Source organism: Protopterus annectens, chromosome 13.part0 (genome assembly GCF_019279795.1).
Source record: "Protopterus annectens isolate FY-2018-M chromosome 13.part0, PAN1.0, whole genome shotgun sequence".
Classification (NCBI taxonomy): domain Eukaryota; kingdom Metazoa; phylum Chordata; order Ceratodontiformes; family Protopteridae; genus Protopterus; species Protopterus annectens.
The window spans coordinates 535,548,804-535,573,541 of NC_056747.1; the positions used below are offsets into that span (position 1 = coordinate 535,548,804).

A 24,738-nucleotide genomic window follows, 5' to 3' on the forward strand; every position below is an offset into this window, starting at 1 on the left:
ATAATGGGGAAACAAATGCCCAAAATTGGGATAGATTTTAAATATTGTACTAATAAACTTAGAAAGTTGATAGAATAACAGGATTTATGTTAGCATGCATTTTCAGAAAGATATGGAGTCAGAAAGTCAAATGTATGTCATTATTTAGTGACTCCAGTCCTCAGTGATTTGCCAGAAAATCACTCATTTTATAAGGAACAGACCAAAAATTTGAGGCAAAAATATGGGCACTCTGTGGAAATCTGGGCAGTTGCACTATTGCACCTATAACCTGATAGATAGTCTCTGACTCAAATATTTGGAATTCCAGTGCTTTAGATACCAGATAGATAGATGGACAGACAGACAATTAGCTGACTAATTTAAATACTGTCTGTTTAACCACAACACTTAGCAGTGTGAATTAAGTGCAGCAGTGGTGTTAACTGTACATAAAGTGTACATACCTGTGCACAATAAAAGGCTGACGTGCTTTCAAGTATCATTATACAGAACAGAAAGGGTACACATTAGCCATTCTGACATGGATAACACAGTGAGAGTGACCATGAGGTATAAAATGCGCAGGGGGAGATAAGTGTTAGGAACATAAACAGTATACTGCCAAAAAGAATAATGAAACTGACAAAAAATCAATAAGGTGTTTTTTTCAAGACATTTGCTGTCTAACACATTTAATCTGTACAGTATAAACCTGTATATTTTTTTCCCTACTAAATAACTATTTGGTACGTTCCGCCAGAGAATAATACCTGGATTTTGAAACAGTTAAGCACTGTCCCAGGTGCCTAGTCTGAAATATGACTCAGACAGGGAAGATGAGGAGGTGAGGAAGATTTATAATTCTTTGCCTATTTGTTCTGAGCAGGTTTAATAATCTCCCAGGGATAATGTTGCATTGCTTTTTTCCTCCTGTATAGAATCTAGCAGTTCATTTGTGACAGAAGCTCTCAGTATTTACATCAAAGTTGTGGGACTCCTGCCAATTTCTGAGATCTAGAGGCCTGCCGTTACCTCTGTACCTGGTTTTGTCTTCATTTCAGTGCATTCTGTAACGAAAAAAAAAAACCTCTCTCCAGATATCCTAAGTTGAAGGAGTCCAGTATTCCTGCTCTCTGCTGAAAAGTCTATATTAACAGCACAGACGTTTTTGTAGGTAAGTGTCAGTCAATGGGTTCTGATTCTGAACTTTATCTTACTGTAATACTCTGCCAATGAGTGAGGACTGATCGACATTGTTTTTGTATGAGATAAGCATGAAGCTGAAACACTGAAATATTTTAGCTGTTCATCATTCTTCTGAAGATGTTCTGGTATTATGAATTATATAGATTATTCTAATTATGGTTTTCCTAAGATTAGGACTCATTTTTGTAACTGCTAATACTTGTGTGTCATGCAATGTTCATTACAGTACTTGCATCCTAATTCCAAAGACTGTGGTATTACATTGCAGGAAAACAAACAGATAATGAAACAAGTAAAACCTTTAAAAATGAAGTATGCATATGAATATTGGTGTGGGATTGCTTTATTTGCATTTTCCCTAGCAACTACAAAAAAAAGTTGAGTAATTTCTTTTCCAGTTCTCTTAACAGTCATGCTCAGAATGCCTGAACAGATTACTATAATGTAAAACTATTAAATGATGTTTTGTAACCTACAGTTCTTGTTTATCAGGATTACAGCAACAGCAATGTACATTTAAAGAGTGCAATTTGTTATGCCTAATGATATTTCACTAGATCAGTCATTTCTAAAATATACATTTAATCCAGTACAAACAGAAAAAGAAGCCATAATGACCTTTTCATTTTCTGGGAATAGGTTTTGACCAGAAGGGCAGCTACTGTGAATTGCATTCCTCTCAACTGTCCAGATTTTTGCAGAATGTCCAGATTTCTAACCCCTATGTTTAGTCTGTCCCTCATAAAATGTATGTTTTTCTGGCAAATCATTGAGGATTAAGTCACTAAGTAATAACACATATTTGAGTTTCAGACTTCATATCCTTCAGAATATGCATACTAATGCAAAAACTTTTAATATATCAACTTTCAAGTTTATATGATTAATATCTACATATTTTCCATATTTTTGGGCATTGTGCCCCCATTAGTTTTGGCTTTGTCCAGATTTCTTCTGCTTACATGTTGAGAGGTTTGAATATAAGGCATTGTGTGTACATTGCACCACCATCTCATTCAACTGCTTTTGAGTTATTCTGACATTAACAACATATTTACTGTACTAGGTCATTAGGTGAGGTTTGCAGACACATCTGTCAGTTTGCTCTAACTGTGACTCAGGCTATTGCTTAGCATTCTGAATACCAGTCTGTGCAGAATCTTTCATCCGGAGAAATTATATTTTTCTTTTGATTGGTTGCCTGGCTACATTTAATTAGTAGTTTAGTGCAGTATAACCGCTGTAATCTAGTCAAATGAAAAATTGTACGCTTTGCCTTATTTTGCTTTACTGCATGCTCTTAAGTGCTCAAGTGATTTTATTCTACTGCATTTATTACTGCTTGCTAGTAGCCTGATTAAACTTGTCTGTTATTCTAACCCTCTTAGTTTTGGTTTTAGCACTTGTGATTCAGGCCATTTACTTTACATTCAAGAAGGTTTTTGTGGTCTAAACTCTTGTGGACAAACCCTTATGAAAACCCTCTTTCCATAAGTCTGCCCAAGTATTCGCAACACTATGTCTGGACAATTTCCATCAGTTTCTCCTGCCAGCCTGGTCAACATGGGCATACTGAGACAGTGTAGCAACTGCCTAATGTTTACTGACAGTCCTCTTCTCCTAGCACATAATTATTCTACTTGCGAGAAATGTATCTACATCAGTAACCTGGAGTCCATGCTATCTCGCGCCACAGTCAGTATTCCTTACAAAGAGGAGATTGCCAGAACAAATGCCACAAGCACCTATGCAGAGGTCCTAAATAAAAACTTATCTAAACAGCTGAGTCCTGCAAAACACACACACAATCATTTCACACACAGCAGACAACACACCAGTGTCTCACAAACACAGCCCATAAGGCATTAGAATAAACCAAACAGCCTATAAGGCATAACAATAAATCAAAACATAGTAGTCATTGGCGACTCAGTTGTATGACACACAGATGTCCCCCTCACCAGGCTCGACAAGGAGAAGGTCATGGTCAGTTGTCTGTCTGGTGCCAGAATCCACCACATCACACACGCACTTAAGTCTCTCCACAACAGGTACAAGTATGACTCTGTCATTGTACATGTTGGTGTGAATGACTTGAGACATACCTTGCTGGATTATATGAAGAGAGACATAATTGAGCTTGCAGATTATGTGTCCCAGGCAGGTATGACCCTAGCCCTAAGTAGCATCCTTCCATCACCAAGCATGATACCACAATACCAACAAAAAATAATTGACTTCAATAATTGGCTTAGTTTCTGGTGTCATTCTAAGGGGATCCAGTATCTGTCTTGCTGAGATGACATGGTTGACAGGCCTTGATGTTTTGCCAGAGATTGCCTCCACCTGTCACCCATGGGATTCCGGATCCTGGCCAAAGCTATTGCCTTCCCTATTGTGCCTTTTTTAGGCAATGTCCCAAAGACAAATCTTCCAAAGTAAAAGATCTCTCAAAAAGCAAATTAAAGGTTATGCTGCTTAATGCCAGGAGACAACCCAAAAATGCACTCACTGGAGGCTCTCCGCGCACTAGAATATGCCGATGTCTGTGGGGTCACAGAAACTTAGTTCAGGGCTGCAGAGAGCACCCCTGTCTTACCAGGTTATACCTCATTCCACACATTTTGATCCCAAAATGAGGTTGGGAAGACTAAAGGTGGTGGAGTTTCTATCTTCATTAAGGACAGGCACACCTCCAGACTGGTTTGCCAGCCTGACACACTGGAACTACTCCAGGTGCAACTGACAGTTGGCAAGACACCCATCCAAGTTATAGCCAGCTAAAGAGCCCCCTCCATGACTCAGGACACCCACTCCTCCTACCTGGACCTACTTGACTCTATTAAGATACCTTCTAACACCCCGATCCTTGGTGATTTCAACTACCCCACCATTGACTGAGTGAACTATTCCTGCACTAACGCACTCACCCAACAATTCCTTGACTTTATCAATTCTAATGCACTAGACCAGCTTGTCTCATCCACCACAAGGGGAGATAATATCCTGGACTTGGTTCTCACCAACATGGGCAACAGCTGCATCACTCTCATAGTATGTCCTGCTCTGGTGAGATCAGATCATCGGTCTGTCTCATTCAAAGTTTCTATCCCACACCCCCAGCCATAAACAGGCTAAAAAACTTCTGAAAAGCTGACTACAAACTCCTAAGGGAGGGTATCAGTAGCTTCACAACACAGCCCACTCAGAGGATGCCGACAACTATACTGAACAGTATACCAATGCAGTATACAAGCATCTGTATAACTGCATGGACTCAGCCATACCCAACAGAACTAAAACCTGTTCCTCAGGGAAATACAAACCAGTCTGGGGGACATCATCTATCAACAGATTTACAACAAAAGGAAGAAACTGTTGTCCAAGAAAAAAAAGGAACAAATTCCAAATTTCAAAAATTCCTTCCTTAGCCTCAACAAGCAAATTAGATCACTAGTGAAAACCTCCAAATCCAATTATGAATCAAACTAGCCTCCAAAACAAAGGGAAACCACAAAGCCTTCTTCAGTTATGTCAGGAACCTCCATAGCAAAGCCCAGGTTTGTTTCGAATTAGTACTTAATGGTATTACTTACACTGATCCTGTTGACTTAGCCAACCTGCTAGCAGATGGGTTCAGTGCAAACATAGCCCCCCCAGGCCCATTTGGCATCGCAAATACTTGTCCCGCACCTCACATCTCCATAGATCAAGTATTAAAGGCCCTGTCCAAAGCAAAGAACACAGCTTCCATGGGACCTGATATTATCACTGGCTGTATTCTGCACCATCTCCAGCAAGAACTAGCTTTGCCATTGAGCACCCTATTCAACCACAGGCTAAGTATAGGCTTCATTCTAGCAGAGTGGAGAACTGCCATTGTCATCCTCTTGTACAAAGGTGGTGCCACTACTAACCCTGGAAACTATTGCCACATTAGCTTGACAAATCTGATATGTAAAGCCATGGAGCATATTATTATGGATCTCATAAACAAGGGCATAGGCAATCTCCAAGCACTTTATCCCAGCAAGTTCGGATTCATCAAGGGCAGATCTTGCCTGTTGAACCTGGTTGACTTTTTTGAGATGGTTACCAAGGCTCTGGCTGAGGGAGAGTCAGTACATATAGTTTACCTTGACTTGGCCAAGACCTTTGACACAATCCCCCACTCAGGCATTATTGAAAAGCTAACAAAACTTGGAGTAAATCCCTGTCTCATCAGGTGGGTGGCCAACTGTCTCACCAATAGGATCCACAAGGTCAAAATAGGTGTCTCCACCTCCAACAGCAGACCTGCCATTAGTGGTGCTCCCCAGGGAACTGTCATGGGACCCCTGCTGTTTGGCATCTACTTCTCAGAGGTCCAGGCAAAAACAAAAAGCCTGTGGCTGACCAAGTTTGCAGGCAAATGTAAGTTGGGTGCTGTCATTGTCTCCCCAAATGATGTTAACATACTGTAAGAGGGTCTCACAGCAACAAATGACTGATGCCAAAGTCATAGACTTAAGCTAAATGCAAAAAAATGCATTGTCATACCTTTTGGCAAAATCATGGCCCCTACTGATTACCACATTAACAGCAACCATCTAAACACACAACCTATGGTGACAGACCTGGGTAATCTGGTTGACAACAATCTCACATTCGACAATTATGTAGCGGCAGTGGACAGAAAAGCCTTTTACTTGGTTCATCTCATAAATAAAGGGACTGCATCTAGAAAAAGGAGGTTATTACCTCCCTGAACTCCTGCCTCATTATGCCAATAATTAAGTATAACGCCCCGTTTGGTATGTACCTCTCCAAACATCTGCACTAACTGGAAAAGCCACAAAAATACCTCATAAAGAAAATCCATGGCCTCCAACACCTGTCCTATGTAGACAGGCTCAAATCATTATAGCTCTACTCGGTATCGTACAGATTGCTCAGAGGTGATCTGTGTCTCACCTACTAGGGAATCTCGGACCCTGCTCTATTAAAGATGCTCCATATCTCTAAGTCTTACTCCTCATGCATTACCCACTTGAAAGGCCTAAATCTAATATGCAACATCAACAAAATCTGCTGGAGAGAAAGGTTTGTCTCCCAGGGGCTGCCCCGTCTCTTGATTAAACTTCCTATTCACGTCAAACAGATTTCCTCACTGACCCTCTTCAAGCGCAACCTTGATGAGTGGATGGGAAACCACAAATTTGTCCCAGTAGTCCCACCTGTGTCCCTCAATGACAGAGGCAACAGGTGCTGACTGAGGTTTTTGTTTGGGGAAAGGGAATAAATGCTTGGCTAGGCTTGTAGGGGCCCGAGGGCCATTAGCCTAATAACCTCCTATGAGCCTATAAAAATAGCCATTTTAAATTGATTGTACTCTGAATCACAAATCAAAGCTCAATGGCATATGCTGAAGGGATCTTTTAAGTTCTACCCCTGTATATTGGGATAACTTCTCAGTACTCACTTGTACTGTCCCAAGGTCTGAAATGATGTATAGAGTTATCTAAAATAACGGTAAAGGAAAATTACATGTTCTGACTCAGCTATATTTGCTTTTGTTCTTAAATGTAAATACCTCTGTAACCACATCCCCAGACTCCTACAAATGAGCTATGTTATACTCAGGACACATCACAATTAGCAAAATAAGTCAATGGAAGTAACAATGAATGGACACCATACTGCATTACAAAATATGGCAAAGTGATGCTGTCTCAGCAACACCAAATTACAGGGGTTCCATTTAAGTCACAGAGCAGAAGTTTAGCAGCAAAGGATCACAATACAGTAAAACGTAACATATAAAAGTAAGAATGAAGACATCACAGAGAGGTGCACAAGCAAGTGCCAGACAGGTCTGTCAGACTGAAAGCAAAAAGGTAGTGTTTTGACATATATTCATGCACTTACTTTGACAGGTAAGTTCTAGGGTAGTAAGAGAAATTAAACCCGTATCACACAGAACACTAAGGACAATGCTGCAGAACATGATGGCTCCTGGGAAAATTTATTGCCAAAAAGTAATAATGCAAGCTATTGTCCCTGTAAGCAATGAGGTATGCTGAACTGGCTTACCAGGAATGTTATTGTATTCCTCAGTGATGCAGGTGTTATAAACAAAGTGCACAATGGGTAATGGTGTGTGTCCCATCATTACACTAGGATTAAGCACTTGGTAGAGGTACTGGAGGTTAGAGAGGCTGTAGGCATGCTCACTGGGATATGTGGGATATGTGAGATATGTGATGGAGGTATGCATGGAAGATCACCTCCAGTGGAAAGAGAGAATAATGTTGCTGATGTATGACTAACTAACAAACCCTCACTTGATCTGCCATATCAGTTTCTGGATGCCTCTTTTCTTGTAAGAATCCACTTCAAATATGGCTTGTACTGCAAGTTTCTTCATCTAACAGGTTTTGAGTCTAAGCATTAGGGGATCAAAAGTATGCTGTTTCCCTCCCCAAAAAATTGAATATGGTATGCACAAATTGTTCCATAAGTGGCCACAAGAGTACACCCACTGAAATTCAGTCAGTTCAGCTGATCTGGGGTCTCACTGGACATTTGTTTATTCTTTTCAGGAAGTAATATACAAACTAGACAAAATCCAAAAATGCATGGCACATGCCAAAAAACTAGTCATATTTTAGCAATAAATGCTAGAGTTATATTTTAAAAACATTATACTTGACCTCACATTGAAGGACATACCTATAAATTACCACATGCTACAAGCTGCCTTAAATGCTATGCAGACTAAAAGCAGGGTCTTATAGAAAGGATCGTCATGGTTTGATTTTCAAAAAAGCAGGATGGATCATCACCTAATGACATATGCAACGAACTCTTAATTCCTGATACTGACCTAGGGCATGTCGTTCACTACATCCCTTCATTCCTGCATCTCCATCTTACTTAAATCTGACAATTCCTCAGCATTCAAAGCCTTCCCCATCTATGGTCTATATGTTTGGAAATTATTGCTTACTAGTATTTGGTCTTCCTTTTAATTTCATATTGTTAGAAAGAAAAGTGCCTTGTTAAGATTACAGTTTCAGATGAAGATTGATAATGTCAAAGGTACCAATGCTTCTTCCCAGTATCTATGAATATACGTTTACCATCTCAAGGTGTAATGATTCTTCAGTGAAATGGTGATTTATCTGTAAGTAAAACGAACACAACAATGTTATGTATCCCAGCTATAAGTTCCATGCTGTCAAAACTATAAATGTCAAACATCAGTGAATCAGCTTTGTTTTAATATACGACTCCTAAGTCAAAGTCATATGTCACAGTTTTTCACATGAGAGTGTAGTTACCTGAGTACAAATTGTAGAGAAATACGTCATACCCTTGTCGAGTGTCTGTGAAATAATGTTGCCTTTTTTTACTCTTGGGGTTAATGCTCTTTGATTTTATTGACAAGCAGAAAAGTGTTAAACTCATAGTTGTTTTTAAAAGAGACATTAATATATAGTCAAAACTCAATACTCCAGTGTTGCTTTTGCTGCACAATACAAATACATTTGTTTATATTAGATACTAGGATTTACTTTGAAAATATAATATTTATATAAAAGCATTATCACACTCTAGTACTTTTTTAATGAAATTAACATTACAATATAAGGCGCATGCTCTGGATATGTACACAACATGCCAGTAAGAAGACAGATGCTCAAAGAGCAAGTGAACAACAGAAGGAAAAAGTAAAATTATTATGTCACAGAAAAGTTAAGTACATTTTCATTTTGCAATGCAAGGGTCCCCTTTCACCCTTTCATTGGCATAAACTAATATTAACTCCAAGAGTATGGAGAGCAGATGGATTTGCTGGAAAATCAGCCATTCTTTCCTCTCCCTCTAAGGTAGTACTTCATCAAAGTTACTATATTTACCCTGTGGGAATGAAGAAAGCTATGTCATGTGGGTATGTCTGGGGGGAGGGGCTGCCCCTTACAATAACAATAAAATGTTTTTTACTTTATTCATTTTCTAAGCATTTAATAATGTTGATTGTCAATACAATGCCTGGATTTCTTACTTTTGGCTGCATGCAAATCATAGCTATGTTAGGAGATCTTTACTCGTGCACTTTTATCACAATACTTTTATGTTAACCTTATCTACAATGTTTTTTCTTAACTTTTGATGTCCTGCATGCATTACCTAATTAAAGGAAGTTTAACTGTGAAAGGAGCCCAAGCCATGCCAGCTGACTCATCTAAATACAAATGTCAAGCTGTTCACTCCACCATGAATAATGAGCCCAGCTATATGAAAAGGAACTTTATTTATGCCATTTTATATCAGTGATCTCACCTGTCAATTGTTAGTTAAAGTTCATGACTGTAGGGAAGGATGGGGACACAGACTGCTTGTTGAACTGAGAACTTTGTCCTGTGGTGCAGTCCTCACTTCAGTGGTACAGTCTATTTCTCCTGTGGTACAGTCCTCACTTCAGTGGTAGAGTCTGTTTGTCCGGTGGTACAGTCCTCACTTCAGTGGTACAGTCTATTTCTCCTGTGGTACAGTCCTCACTTCAGTGGTAGAGTCTGTTTGTCCTGTGGTACAGTCCTCACTTTAGTAGCACATTCTGTTTGTCCTGTAGTAGAGTCCTCATTTCAGTTGTAGAGTCTGTTTGTCCTGTGGAACAATCCTGTCTTCAGTGGTACAGTCTGTTTGTCCTGTGACAAAGTCCTCACTTCAGTGGTAGAGTACTCACTTCAGTGATACATTCTGTTTGACCTGTGGTATAGTCCTCACGTCAGTGGTACAGTCTGGTACAATCTCAGTCCCTTCTATTCACACCTAAGAAAGAGACACCAAAGATACTTAAATTCCTCAGGCTGAGGTACATGTTGCCCCATGTCACTTTTTTTCTGTAGGAGAACCAGGATTTCTGATATGAAGATGATGATTTTCACCCTTGTTTTTTCACACTCAACAGTGAATCAGTCCAGAGCATGCTGGTGCTGGAAATCAATGTTACCTGAGGCTAAAAGGTCACTACAATCTACAAAGAACAAAAGTGCAACACTCACTTGCAAGACCTGATGCTCTCCATACCCAGTCTGCACATCTTGATATCATGTTTATGAAATCACAAACAGCAGGGGGGAGATAAGGCACAGCTTATGTGGAGTCCTAATCCCACCATGAACATGTCTGACTCATGCTCAGAATACAGGCACAGCTGCTACACCTTAAATGCAGGGACTGAATGGAAAGCAGCTGCAGCAGCTGCCATGGGAACTTGTGTTGTTGCAACAATTCCCACATTTTAGGGTACATGGTCACATGCCTTCTCTAAATCCACAAAATACATATAGACAGTGGGGGCAAACTCCCATGACCCCTGCAGTATCTGTGCAAAGACAGTTGTCTTGATGATCCAAAGCCAGGACAAAATGTGTACTGTTTCTCCTGAATCAAAGACTCGAGTGTTGAACAAAGTCTTATTTCCATCACCCTATTATATGCCTTATGGAAGCTGAGGAGTGTCACATCTCTGCAAGTGGAATGACCATTCCTCACCCTGGTTTTAAAAACAGGGACATCTATCCCAGAAAGTCAGTCTAGAAGTGCATTCCCAGTCTTCCACATAACCTAGGACAAGGTATTCTAAATAAGACATCTCAATAGCAGTCTACTCCTTCAGTAATTCCAGCTGGATCTCTTCCACTCTAGCATACATGTCCATAGGAAAAGTTTAGTCATTGTAATGATGGATCCATTTCCACCACCTGCTTCTTACATCACCTTCTCAAAGGAAGGTGTGCACTCTGGATTTAGGAGTTCCTCAGAATGAACCTTCCACCTCTCAGCAATGTCCTAATTTAAGATCAGTGTTTCTGTACCCCTGCTGAGGACAGGTTAGTTTCTCATATCCACCTCAAGTCACTTGATAACCTGCCAGAACCTCACTGTGGATTTCTGAAACTCATTCTGCATTGACGATGATTTCTATCCACATCATGAAGCTTCACTTTGTGACTGATGTAACTGGTGCTTCAAGGGGTTTGAAGTTCAGCTGTTTTGCTTATTAGAACCTCTCAATTTAATTCAAAGATCCCTCCATATCATGCACAGTCTGCCAAAGCCTTATCATGCACGTCCAAACCTCACGCTGCATGGATTTACTGAATTCTATCCACAGCTGGAGTCTTCACATTCATGGCTGCTAGGATTGCTACTCTCCTTGCTTATTGGTACTATCAGTCAAATCCATACAGCCCCCCCCCCAACCATAGCACTAAAAAAGCCTCTTTCTTTATCCAGCTGGCTTCCCTCAACTCTGATGTATATCAGCAAGTACTAGGGTTACTGGTATGACAGACACTTATCACTGCTGGTCACATGTAGGGCTCTACTGTCCCCAGATTGTGCTTCATATTTTCAGTCTGTTATTCATACAGTTTATGGTTTTCTGGGAAACCATTGCTGACTGCAATCACTAAATAAAAAGAGAGAAATTCCCTCAGAAAATGCATGCTACTGGAAAATATACTATTCTAGCAAGTTTCTAAGATTATTAGGTCAATATTTAAAATTAGTCCTTTATTATGGGCCTTTATCCCTGATTCTTGAATTCAGAGGTTGAGAGTTAGTAGTCACATTCTTTTTCTCCCAAAAGTACTGGGGATGTTATAACTTATTTATTCAGACAGCCTCAACAAAAAGTTGAGATCCCTCATCAAAACCTCCAAAGCCAGCTATGAAGGCAGAATTGCGGCAGACAATAAAAACAACCGCAAAGCCTTCTATAGTTATATCAAGGATCTCCATGGTGATACCCAGATTTGCTCTGAGTTACTGCATATATGGAGCCAACAGATATTGCCAACATACTGGCCGACAGATTCAGTGCCAACTTTACCCCACCCAAAAGACCAATCTCAATATTGGAAGAATACCGGGCACCCAACATTACTTCAGCACAGGTTAAAGCTGCATTGTCTAAGGCCAAGAATACAGATTCCATGGGACCTGACAATATCCCTGGCTGTGTTCTACATGAATTACAAAAGTCAACTGAAACCACATCTGTGTGGTCTTTTCACTCACAGCCTCACCTCGCGCTTTGCCCCTACCGAATGGTGCACTGCTACAGTCATCCCTCTCCGTAAAGGAGGAGTGATTACAGACCATGTAAATTTTCACTTCATTAGCCTGACGAGTCTGATATGTACGGCTATGGAGAGCATCATCATGGACTTAATTAACAAGGATATAGGGAATCTCCAAACACTAGATCCCACACAATTTGGTTTTGTGAAAGGTAGATCATCCCTGCTCAACCTGGTTGACTTCTTTGAGTCGGTCATCAGAGCAGTAGATGAAGGTAAGGCAGTTCATGCAGCCTACCTTGATCTGGCCACAGCCTTTGATACCATTCCTCACTCAGGAATTATTGATAAACTCAGCAAACTAGGCATCAACCCCTATGTCATTATGTGGGTTGCAATTGGCTCACAGATAGAACCCACAGTGTGAAAGTAGCAGACTCCAAGTCAGACTGCTGACCACTCATAAGTGGAGTTCCACAGGGATCAGACCTGGGTTCTCTCCTGTTTGGCATCTACTTCTCAGAAGTCCAGGCCAACATGGAGGGACTCTGGCTGACCAAATTTGCAGACGACTGCAAGTTGGGAGCCATTATTAGTTCCTCAAGTGATGCAGGTATCCTACAGAAAGGCCTCACTGAGACCAATAAATGGTGTCAAAACCATGGCTTTAAGCTTAATGCCAAGAAATGCGTAGTCATCACTTTTGGGCAAACCTCCCAACCGTACCGAATTACTTGTTTTTTACCGAGTTTTGGGGTCCAAATGAAGGGGTGCCACGATTCCCGAATGACACCCCTTCATTTCCGATTTTTCTTTGATTTTTTAAAATTTTTGCGCTGTCGGAGCTGACGTCATCATGTGCGCAATGACGTCAGCTCCGTCAGGCTACCAGCCAGTCGGAATTGAGCTCAAAGAGCTGACATCATCATTTCCGGCTGGCTGACTTAAGTTGTAAAACGGCGGGAAGGAAGCACTTGTGCAGAGCAGTTCACCAAGCCGAAACAGTTTCTGAGAGAATGGCAGCAACAAAACGCTTGGACAGAGCAGTTCGCCGAGCCGGTAGCGACCTTTGTGGATTGAAACAGAGATATGGCAGGAACGAACAAAATGGATTAATGGCAGCAATGAAATGCTTGTGCAGAGCAGTTCGCCGAGCCAGTAGCAACCTTTGTGGATTAATGGCAGCAGCAACTGAGATATGGCAGCACAGAAACAGAGGGATTAATGGCAGCAACTGAAACGGAGATATTCCAGCAACGGTAAGGTGTGTGTGAGGGATTAATGGCAGCAACTGAAACGGAGATATGCCAGCAATGGTATGGTGTGTATGTGTGTGTGTGTGACAGACTGCTACTGCACTTATAGATGGGACCATTTTGTAGAATTATGTGCTGCTGCATTTATAGATGAGACATTTCCATTGTTGAATTATGTACTACTGCATTTATGGATGAGATGAGACCAGCTAGCTAAAGTTTACTTTGAATTGCATTGCTGCATTTATTGTTCCGCTCTTTCTGGTCACGCACACAATTGCAAGGATTTGAATCAAATTATTGCTGCATATTTGAACTTGAAGTAGTGCGTGTGCCTTTATTGATATATAGAACAGGACCATTCTGTTAGTATTTATTTAACTTGGATTAGTGTGTGTGCATTTACTGCTATACAAACCAGGACACTTTCTGATCATTGAATTAAGGCTTCCGGTGTGTAGAAAATGGGATAATTAATAACTAGGTTAGAAAATTAGAGAAAAGTCATCTGAGAGATTTTTGTTTGAATGTGCTTTATTTTAAGATAGTACAACAGCTTTTACAAATACACTAATTAATGAAATATAAATGCAGTTGCCAGTTGTACAATGTGATATAATCCACAGGATCAATTTTATAGGGTTCTGTTTTGCTACTCTTGCAAATAAGCAATTTACCTAAGATAATTCAAGTTTCTACATGAAAACAGAACACATGTATTGATTATAAACACGTCTTACTATTCTATATTGTAGTTTGCTAAGAAAGTGCAAACAATTTATGTAAGAAATAAAAAAACAACTTGCAGTATTTTCTTCAGATTGACTTTTTAGATAAAAGCAAGTCATCCAGTGTTAGTGGCACCCGATTTACACAATACAAAACTACCTACCTGTTATGTAAACGAGTTTTGCAGTTGATTTTGGACAGAAATATGATGTATACAGGATGATTACTGCCATACATCGCTTTCATGCCTCTCAACCCGTTAACACTAGAAATCTGGACAAAGCCAAAAATAATATGGGGACAGAGGCCCCAAATATGGACAGATTTTAAATATTGCTCTTGTAAACTTAGCTAGAACAAAAAGTTTTCTGTTACCATGTATTTTCTGAAATATATGAAGTGTAAAACTCAACTGTAGGCTATTATTTAGTGAATTCAGTCCTCAATGATTTGCCAGAAAACCACACATTTTATGAGGAACAGACCAAAAATATGCAGCAAAAATCGGGACATTCCCAGCTCAAATAGTATCTGTTTGAACAACACAAATTCGGATGCTAGAACACAGGACATGTCACTTAAAAAGAATTACTCATTGGTAGCACAACATTTTATTCTAGCAACTTTACAAAATTATACAAGCAATGTTTAAAATGTGTCCCCCTGGTGTTTGACCTTTTGTCCCCTCCCCCCCAAAAAATGAAATTGAAAATAAGTGCGAGACGCTGTGCAAGATGCCTATGGCTTACACTACTGTCATTCTATTTATAGTGTGGGTGTGGAAGCAGACTTTTATGATAATGTTCTGAATTGTGCAGTTTTGTCGCCATTGGTTCATGTGTTTTGTTTCATTAACTAATGTACAGATTACTGGTAAAATGTTCAAACAATAAATTTAAAATGCGCTCTAACATGTGTGTTGTATTATACAAGGAATATAATTTAATAAAGTCAGGAAGGTGTATAAAGAAAAGAACACATGTATGTTTCTTGTTTTGTGTGCAAGGGGCCAATGATTTGAAAACAGCCCAAAGGTAATCTTTATCCACCACTGGTCAGATGCATTTTCTTTGGATGTGGTGTGGGTTTCAATGCTGTTTCAATGAATGTGAGTTTCAAGGGCAAAGTTTAATGTCAAGCCTATTTTCATTGTGAGACAGTATTGTTTTGTTTACCAGATGATGTCTTTTAGTGTTTCTGTATTGTTGTGCTGTAAAATGTAAAAATAAAATTCAAATCATTGTAGAAGTAAAGCAGTATGCATACATTAGCGTTTATGGTAAATGGGGCAAAATAGCTAGGTAACAGGACACTGGAATGGCTGCAGAGGGACTCTGGTGCCATGTTTTGGTTGTCTGTTCTTCAATTTGCGTTTGAAAGTTGGTATCCCACAATTACATTGGAGTGGGTGGGGTTACATAATTATGTATGCAAATTAGATGTTAATCAGCGTACAGATTTGTACCTATTTTTCATGGGCCTTGTCCAGATTTTTGATGTTTCCAGGTTGAGAGGTATGCTTTTGGGAAAAACTCAGTTCCCACTAATTACCACATCAGTGGTAGCCCACTGAACACTGAAGGCATTATAAGAGATCTGGGGACACAGGTTGACAGCAACCTCTCCTTCGACCACCACATTGCCACTGTGGTCAGAAAGTCCTATATGGCACATCTCATTACCAAGGGTTTTGCATCCAGGAAGAAAGAGGTAATTTCTCTCTCCTCTTCCCTCATTAGACCAATCATAGAGTATAATGCCCCATTTGGCATGTACCTCACTAGACCCCTGCAACAGTTGGAGAGGTCACAAAAGTACCTCATGAAGAGAATCCTAGGCCTTAAACACATGTTCTACATGGACAGACTCAAAAAACTCCAGCTATATTCTGTCTCATATCGTCTACTAAGAGGCGATCTCTGCTTGACTTACAAAGTCATGTCTGACCTAGCTCTGTTAGATATGCTACATCTAAAGAAATCCCAATCCCTCAGCATCACATGCTGCAGAGACCTCAACCTCATTACCACAATCAACAGAACATGCTGGAGGGACAGGTTAATAACCCAGAGACTACCCATGCTTTGGAATAGACTTCCCATACATGTCAAGCAGAGCACCTCACTAGCCCTCTTCAAGTGAAATCTTGGAGTGGATGGGTAATAGAAAGTTCATCCAGGGGATCACTCCAGTGGTTTTACTGATAGCGGCACTGGGACACTGCCAGGGCACTTCTATGGGCTAGGCTTGTAAAGGCCCCAGGGCCATTAGCCTACTACACACCCATGAACCTATGAACTTCATGTCCCCAGTTTACACAGGAATATAGGAAACCATCTTCTGGTGGTAGAAAGTAAACTCATCTTGTGCCAGGGTTACCACTTATCCACGTTTATGCAGGACAGTCCCTAGTTTGACAGTTGTATCCTCAGGGGGCATAATATCAAATGCTTTTAAATTTCATGACAAAAAAAAAATGCTTTCCAAGTTATCATTAATAGTGGCATAAAAATTACTTTGTATCTGAAACACCCTAAAAGAATGAGGTTTTATTTAAGTAAACAAAATGAAGCCAAGTCCTTTACACTGGTTGTGGTTTTGGTTTATCTTGGAAAATTTCACATTGTGATAAAAATGTCCACTTCAGGAATTTGTAAAGGTAGCACTTGTATCTTCTACTGAAGCAAATGCCAGGCATTCCCAGAATACCTTTATCACATATTTCAGTTTTCCAGATCTCTGCAACCACAACCCTGACCATCGGGCCCAAATCACCATCAAACAGTGAACAAATGACAGCCGAGCACCTCTCTTGACCTGTCCAGAATACATGGCCTTAGGTCAGCTTATATAACTAGAACTCAATCACTGCCCTCTTGCTCAAAATATTTTGGTAACAGAACTATATATTAGCATTGTTCTCTTCAGATATGCTGTTTCGTTATGGAAATCCGCGATGAACACACAAGTCTAAAATCAATCCATCAGTCAGGTTCAGATTAGGTAAGCAGGCCCTCCCAATCCTGCCACCTCATTTATCAGCATCTCTCCCCCACAAGAGCAGTGAAGTCTTCCATTAGAAATACAGAGCTTATTAATGATATCATATTCAGCAGTTCCCCAGTCTTTGAAAAGGGGGAACACTCTGAAAAGCTGTCAGGCTCACAAGCTCAAATAACAGAGTTTTCCCTACACTGGGGCACTCACTCATTTACTAGTACAGTCTTCAACAGAGTAGCATCCAGCTGCAGACTTGTAAGCATCCCAACACCTACCAATAATGCATTGGTGTAATGCTGCCAGGAAACTTAGTTCCCTTAGTGTTTTATGTCCTAGATGGCATCAGCCAAAGTGTTAACAGAATAAAGTTTTATTTTAGCATTGTAAAGTGGATTACTTGCATTTTGTTTTTTTTTTGTTTGTTTTTGCTGGAGTGTGTCTAAAGTATTTTCAACATCTGCCTGGGACCTCTTTGGAGGGTCAACTCCAGAGTAAGACAGAGATTACCCCTGGCTAGAGCACCAGTATTGCATGCACAGGTAAAGACAACTAAATATACTTAGTAAGTTTAACTTCCCACACACTCCAAAGGTGATATTCTATACTTTGAGAGCCACTTAACAGAATCTAGTCCACCTTAATTTGTCCCAATTCACACAGCACCTCTGTGAAGCTTCCTGGGTGGAACCCGATTGGGCTACAGTGGCAATGTGGTTACCAGGCACTCACCAAAAGATAACAACCACTGGCCTGTGTTCTGGGGTAGGACCTTATATATGCCTGATCCAGAGAAGATGTTCAGATTTGTTATCTGAACCATCATGGGTGGATTCTGGACTTCTTTTAAACTGGTCTCACCTCTCAGCCCAGCTTGTTTAAGAGTGCCCCTGACAGTAACATAAGCTACAGACTGCACAGCTGTAAAGATTTGAAGATTACAAGCACACAAATCCCTCTATCATGGTAAGGTCATGATCTGCAGATATGATCGAATCACTAGTGCATAATTACCATGTTACTTTAAATAAAATGAAATAAGCAAATGTATAACATGGAGGACTGTCATACAGACAATCAGGTGGGGGTGGGGTGGAGTACATTAGTTTACACCCGTAGGTTGTAGCATCTTATCGCATATACTTTGATATAGAAGTGGGTGCAGTTAGTACGGCAGTATTTATTTTTTTAAGAAAGTGATGCACAAAAACAAACAATGCAATAAAATCTATGAATAATTCATGTTTTCCTAAAGAGCAACTGAATATTTGAAAAAGGCTTTTAGAATTAGTTATTAATTTATTTCCATTTGTTGACCAAAGCAGTCTGACTGGTTTATTCACCTTGTTTTGTTTTTTTTTGCAGAGGACTGGTGTGAAAAGCTCCAGATTACAGACAGATTTAGAAAAATTACAGTATCAAAGCAAATATTTACAGTACTAATAGCCCAAATAAGCACATTTTTGAAATATTTAGAAAGAATTACGAGGTCCAAACATCCAATTAAAGAAGTAATACAGCTGATTAACTTAATGAAAATAAGGATTCATAGTTTTGAAAAGGACATTCATCAGTCATGTTATAGTTTATACATCAGATGCAATATAGCTTCCACTTCTGTCAATTACTATATACAATGACTTTCTTCTAATTTAGCAATGCTGCTTCTAGACGTGTGTGTGTGTGTGTGTGTGTGTGTGTGTGTGTGTGCATGTATATATGTATGTGTGTATATATATATATATATATATATATATATATATATATATATATATATATATATATAGGTTTGCTATTGTTAGTGCAAAAGGCAAAACACATTCCATCTGCACTATCGAAATAAACCACCAAATCCAGAATGCACTACTGCATTCACATAAGTGTGTTTGACTATCCTGCACAGTTCACATTTTGTGAATGACAAACTGATTTTCGGCAGCATACGTGCAGATTGTCGCTCACTGTAAAGATAGTAAACTATATATATATATATATATATATATATATATATATATATGTAATTTTTTTTTTCAGTCTCATACTAATGTACATGCAAATAGCTCTTTAACATTAGACCTGGGAATATTTGGTGGGAGATATAAGGTTAGGATATAGATAGGTTGGTTGGTTGGCCCATAGAGTTCTACCTATCTGATGTGCACACTATGCACATATTTCAATCACAAAGATATGATATGAAGATTAACTTAAAATAATGAAGTGTTTGGTGATGTTTTATATTTGGGCAGGTAGATGGAGTAAAGGGTGATAACATGAGAACTGTAAAAGATTCATGTTTTAGTTAGAGGTTGATCTTGTGATCTCAGTTGTCCAGATGGGATATACTTTTGGTGAAGGTTTGCTAAGGGTGGACATTTATGAGTGAGTTGCAGTATCATGTATGCTGTGTGCAAGTGTGTATAGTCAAGTCCAATTTCAGTTTTGTTTGAGTATATGATAAAAAATGAACTTTTGTTGTGGGAAGTTGAATTTGGGATACATAAGGGGGTGGCATAATGGTTAAGGTGTTTACCTTGCAAACACAAGCAGCAGGGTTTGGTTTTCACATAGGATAATTGGCTAGGCTTAAAATGTCTCACAAGGCAGTTAGCCTAGTACTAATGTATTAACCTATCACCTTTTATCTATCTCTCTCTCTGTATATATATATATATATATATATATATATATATATATATATATATATATATATATATATATATATATATTAGTAGCTGTGTATTTCCTAACCAGGATTATATGCCAGGAACTGCTTCTTGAGTTGAGGTTGGTAGTTTGGATAGGGACAAAGCTGAGCATATGACATTGGAATCATCAGCACATAGAACAGTGGTTGCTTGCTTAGTTGCTGCATACAGGTTATTTATAAATGTTTTAAATAGCAGAGGAGCCAAGTTGGCCTAGTGGGTGATGTCTATTTGTACTGAAATGAAAGATGAAAAGGAGTGCTGCCACTTTATCCACTGCGCCCTACTGGAAAAGTCAATGTGGAGGTACCTCATTTGTGCAAAGGAGTAATATATGATTGTTTCCAGAATGATGGAACATAAACTTCCATGACAAAACAGATAAATAGCATGGGTGGAGAACAGGCCACAGTGTCTTTTCCTAATTTGAGGTACCAAAATAGGGAGATTATCTGCTGCTAATGCAGTGGGGTTAAATCTGGGGATTGCTTTCAGATGAGGGATGTGGGATCTGTCTGTAGATTGAAAGTTGTGTTACAGTGTGGTGAGTGGAAGTGCAAGTAATGACAAGATTGTAGGATGCACAAGCTAAAGGAATCTTTAAGGAAAGCATCTTTTTTGCATTGAGTTTATTCCCTCAGTATCCGCATGGATAAAGTGAGGCTTTCATGCAAATTACACAGAATCAAAAAACGCGGCAGGACACTGCTAATCCTTAAAACTTTTAACTTTTATTGTATAAGATCACAAGATGAGCGCTTTCGGGATACTTCCCTTCATCAGATAAAGCTCTCAATAAAACAATACTTATTTAAAACAAACCATAGCCAATAGCCAAATGATGTTATACCTGTTAAACCCACCCTCCAGAATAGGCGGGTTTTTTACTGAATGCTATTGGCTATGGTTTGTTTTAAATTTTAAAAGTTAAAAGTTTTAAGGATTAGCAGTGTCCTGCCGCGTTTTTTGATTCTGATTTCATTGATTGGCTTCATAGGCTGGACTTTGGTACAGCACAGAATTGTGTTTTTTCATTATGCAAATTACACAAACCAACAAAATTGTGTGATCATGCCTCCTCTGAAAAGAGGTAGTAGTGTCCAGTGGGCTTATGAGATAATTAAAAAAACAGTAACAATTCAAAACTTAATTAGAATAAACCAAGCATCTAGCTCAACCTTTTGAGACATTATGGCTGGGAAAGTACTATATAGCTTTGGCAAGCTAATGCTGCATTCAATTCTGCTTTTCAAAGAAATACGCAGTAAGAAAAATTTGGGCAATATTCTCTACTAATCATCTGAAAAAGCAAAATCAATTAAATGAAATCAGTCTTTGAGTAAATTCTCTTTTTGTGCTATAGTTCAGTGAAAGAGGAGGTGAAATTATCCTTCATGAAACTAAAAGTATGCTTCTTGCCTACGGCTTACATACCACACGTAGTCAGTGCTTCATAACAGGGGAAAGTAACTGGGGATTGCAGCTTCTTCCACAAAGTAAAACACAAGGGGTGGATGGCCATTTAGTTGGAGTGGGAGTCATAAGTGCAATTATATGACACCGGCAGGGATGGTATAAAGAAATCTAAAACAAAATACTATAAAGTGGTTTTCATTAAAAAGAGTAGAAAGGAGGCCTAGCCTGGTAGCGTAGGAAGCCTACATGAAACAACATGAGTGAGGTTCATAGAAGATGATGGCCTAGGAAATATACAAATAGATGGGATTAATAGGATTGGTTTTGTAGGAAGGAGCCAAGGGGTTTCTACACCAGATGCATTATGTAATAGTGACACTAACACCAACAGTACTGCCTTGAAGGATGAACCACCTACATCTACAATCAACTAAAACCATTCACTAAAATAACACTTTAAACTGTATTTAAATATAGGATCTCAGATGGTTTTATTTCAAAGAAAGAGCAAATTAACTATAATGTATGTATGCATATGTCACACTCTTCCTCAAATATCCAGCAATCATGGACACAACACCAGCATTAACTCACTATGGTAAAAAAATAGCAAAAATACAACTTCAAGTGAATAAAGCCACCCCCACCCATAAAAAAAGTATAACCAAACATTTTTCTTTCTGTTAGGAAGAGAGTTCCTGAAGACAAACCCTCTAGCTATTGTTGTTGTTTTTCTTTCGGCTTTTCCCGGTTAGGGGTCGCCACAGTAGAACTCCGGTCCACTAATGATTGGCAGTAGATTTTTATGGTGCCAAGGTGCCAGCTCGACACCCAACCTTCAACGTGGCATGCCCATTCACGCATGTCTTTCGCACACTACTCAACCGTGGGGAGGACATGCAGACTCCACACAGAAGGCACTCCAGCCGAGAATCGAACAGGAGAACCTCTTGCTGTGAGGCAACAATGCTACCGCTGCACCACCGTGGCTTAAACCCTCTAGCTATTGTTAATAAATATTAAATAAGCCAGAAATAGATCGCTGTTATTATTAAATCTAACAGAAATCTGTTTTATAAACGCTTCCATATAATACATCTATTGCAGGCCTTGTAATGCATAGTTAAGTTACACCTCACTACATACACATGTTCATCATCAAGGCACTAGTTTTTGACCCTTTCCAGGAAGTATCATTCCAGATGATGGATAGTGATGGGTCACATAGCATACAGGGAAGGAGACACTTTGCACATTTCCTCATGTCTCATTACTGCTGTGGACATCTGAGATGTATGAACATGTGGTTTGGTTTTATTTGGTAACTGTACATTTGTTGATAATTTATAGTTAAAACCTTGCTGCATTCAGTCTAATTAGAACATCAAGACTGCAGTCTCCTACACTTCAACTTTATATCTAGTTTGTATACTTAAGCAAGAAGAGTACAGGAGCGAAGCCCTCAAACATCTAATGGTTGCATTTTGCTCACTATTAGTACATAAAACTGTGTTTTTTTGCACTTTGTAAGTAACAGACATATAAAAGTCACAACACAAGTTTTGTTCTTTGAGTTGGGCTTTTTGTGTTATAGCAATATGCCAACATTTGCATAGTATTTTTTCTAATTCCTACTGATATAAAACTTGGTAAGATGCCCAGACTCAGAACATACTGCGACACAAACTTCTACGACATTTCCTAGTATACTACTGTTACTCCCCGCCTTACATGTCAGGACAGAGAGGCTAAAAGTCAGTTGTATTCTGCACAGTTACTTCCTGAAGACATGATGATTCTGTGACAAGTGACATCTTGAGCACCTTATGACATTGGTGGTTATTTGGAGGTCTGTTTTGGAAAGAATGGAATCCTGATGAATGTGCATCTCGCAGAGGAGGAAGATGTTATTGTACAGTTTTACACATTTCTGGAGGATTTACTGAAAGTGCAGAAGCTGTGTACAACCGCTCTTGTGGTATGGTCTAATGCCAGCTTGCTGGAAACAAGGCTAAAAGGACAGCAGTGCAAAAACAATGCATATTTAGTTTATATGACTTTGTCTGCTAAGACAGCAGGATCTTGCATGGTAGCCTTCTGGGAAGCTAAGCATTTGGTGTGGCTTGAAACACTGACAAACAGAAGCCCTCAAATATTTGGCAGTGTTTTCTAACGGTGATGGTATGCTGAGAAGACTGGGAAGTAAATAAGTGTTGTTTGAAAAATTATCAGAAACTGAAAGTTTTAATACACATTGTGTGGTTGAGCTCTTGATTTTCCTAGCAAGTGATAAACTACAGAAATTTGACAATTTTCTTTAACATCCTTAGTTGGGGTGGTCATAACATGTATGCATAAATTACTGAACTTTTCAGAATCATAACTTTGCTTTTTCATCTCTAAGCAAGCAGTCTCCACTCTATGTTTTGGAAGCATTTTTTTAGCTATGTTTATAATCTCAAAAGCACAACGTAGCAATGCGCTGTGGTGATTGTGAAAGATGTTACCTACACTGAGGCTGAAGATATAGCTAACTTACTGGCCGATTAAGTTGGCTCAACTTTACCCATCTCTCCTCTCTCTGTCTGTCCATTAAGATATACCTGAAACTGGCTAGCCTCCAGTATCACACTAGACCAAGTTCTAAAAGTGCTATCAAAAGCTAAAAATACTGCATTGATGGGTCTTGACAATATCCCTAAGTGCATCTTAAATACCATACCATGAAACACAATTTAACCACACCCCTAACACCACTGTTCAATCTCAACTTCCATACGAGTTTTCTATTAAGTGATTGGAGAACAGCTACAGTTATTCCCCTGCATAACGGAGGAACTTCCATAGACCCATGCAAATACAGACACACAAGTCTTATCAGCCTCATATGCAAAGCCATGGAAAGACTTATCATGGAATTAATCAACCAGGAAATTGGGAACCTCCAAACACTGGAGCCATCTCAGTCTGGATTTGTCAAAGGCAAGTCATGCTTACTCAGCCTGGTGAATATTTTTGAAAAGGTCAGCAAAGCAATGGATGTAGACAAAATGGTACACACCACATACCTCTAACCTGGCCAAAGCTTTTGACGCAATTTACCACTCAAACATAGTAGAAAAGCTAAATAAACTTGGAATAACCCCCTATGTAACCTGCTGGATCATCAACTGGCTCACAGATAGGATACAGATAATCAATACAGGGGCAGTTACCTCCACAGAGAGCCAAGTCACCAGTGGAATCCCCCAGGATTCTGTGCTGAGATCTCTCCTGTTTGGCACCTACTTTTCTGAAGCAAAAGTCAGTGCCAAAGGTCTCTAGCTAACTAATTTTGCAGATGCCTGCAAGCTAGAAGCAGTCATTGAATCC

The 24,738-nt window shown here is 39.4% G+C and overlaps 1 protein-coding gene across 1 annotated transcript in view; it reads left to right on the forward strand.

The window, feature by feature from the left end:
- Window positions 1-788: 788 nt before the first annotated feature.
- The window catches only part of LOC122787448 (claudin-4-like), a 318,425-nt gene continuing 294,475 nt past the window's right edge, over window positions 789-24,738 (forward strand). Inside the window, exons 1-2 of the mRNA XM_044054163.1 lie at window positions 789-826; window positions 921-1,156. The gene's annotated coding sequence lies outside the window, so the exon portion shown is untranslated. The remainder of the gene's footprint in view (window positions 827-920; window positions 1,157-24,738) is intronic.